Here is a 1,841-nt window from a genome sequence, read left to right on the forward strand (position 1 = left end):
TCATACATGTCAATCCAGAGCATCGCAAACATGCTCAATGGCTGAATGGTATGACAATGGGCCTCAGGAACTCGTCACGGTATCTCTACATTCAAATTGCCATCGATAAAATGTAATTGTGCTCGTTATCCGTAGCTTATGCCTGCCCATACCATAACCCCACCGCCACCATGGGGCACTCTGTTCACAACGTTGACATCAGCAAACCGCTCGCCCACATGACACCATACACGCTGTCTGCCATCTGCCCGGTACAGTTGAAACCGGGATTCATCCATGAAGAGCACACTTCTACAGCGTGCCAGTGGCCATCGAAGGTGAGCATTTGCCCACTGAAGTCGGTTATGATGCCGAATTGCAGTCAGGTCAAGACCCTGGTGAGGATGACGAGCACGTAGATGAGATTCCCTGAGACAGTTTCTGACAGTTTGTGCAGAAGTTCTTCGGTTGTGCAAACCCACAGTTTTATTAGCTGTACTGATGGCTCGTTTCAGATGTGGATGTCCTGGGCTGGCGTGGTTACACGTGGTCTGCGGTTGTGAGGCCGGTTGGACATACTGCTAAATTCTCTAAAACGACGTTTGAGGCGGCTTGTGGTAGAGAAATTAACATTCAATTATCTGGCAACAGCTCTGGTGGACATTCCTGCAGTCAGCATGCCATTTGCACAATCCCTCAAAACTTGAGACATCTGTGGCATTGTGTTGTGTGACAAAACTGCACATTTTAGAGTGGCATTTTATTGTCCCCAGCACAAGGTGCACCTGTGTAAAGATCATGCTGTTTAATCAGTTTATTGATATGCCACACCTGTCAGGTAGATGGATTATCTTGGCAAAGGAGAAGTGCTTCACTAACAGGGATGTACACAAATGTGTGCATCAAATTTGAGATAAGCTTTTTGTGCGTATGGAACATTTCTGGGATCTTTTATTTCAGCTCATGTCTTTTGACATTTGTATTTGGTTTAAACCATCATGTTTGAGGCTCTACAATCCATAAGAAACATTCCCATCAGTGTGACATTGACTTGAATTAACTGACTAAAAAGTGGTGACTGATAAGGTAACTTTTTTTCCAGAACATCCAACACTCCACATTTCATAATATAATCTTTATTATTCTTTGAAATAGCAAAGATCAAAGTGAAAAAGGGAACATTAGATTAGCCACATAGACATAATAGTATACCATGCAGATTTTAGTTGTTTTCATCAGCTTTAGTTGTGTATGGTAACAATTCTGATTCACTTCTGATGGATAATTAAGTTTGTTAAGCATTTTAATCTGTCCATTTTTCTAATCCACTTCACTGTATTGATAAAACAAACCTCTCCAAAAAGTATGTGAATATACACAAAACAACTATACATAATGAATGCTCACACCTCTGCAAATTGCACACAAAAAAAGCATACCTACCAATATCAACCAATGGCTTTCTCATAATAAAAGATATCCTTACAGCTGATGTCCACTGTTATAATGTTATAATACAAATCATGAATAATACAATATTTACAGAAGCAAACCACTGTTCTGTGCTGTTATTTAATGCATTGGTGAACCTATGAAAATATCTACAAGCATTGGTTTTCAAGTCCATGTTATGGGGACAACTACAGCATTAAGGAATGTGTGAGGAGCCCCCCAAAAAAATTATTTGGTTGATATTAATCGCAAGTGTGTGCTGCTTTGAAATGCTATTGTTTTAAATGTATGAACAATTATTATAATAAAATAAATGTATCAAACACTGGCATGTTGAGTTTATCTGTGTTTTTACAGGATCAACAACACCTGTTGCACATCATGTATATGTTTAAGAGACATACAGTTTG

This window comes from Coregonus lavaretus (assembly GCF_964263955.1).
Source record: "Coregonus lavaretus genome assembly, chromosome: 23".
Taxonomy (NCBI): domain Eukaryota; kingdom Metazoa; phylum Chordata; class Actinopteri; order Salmoniformes; family Salmonidae; genus Coregonus; species Coregonus lavaretus.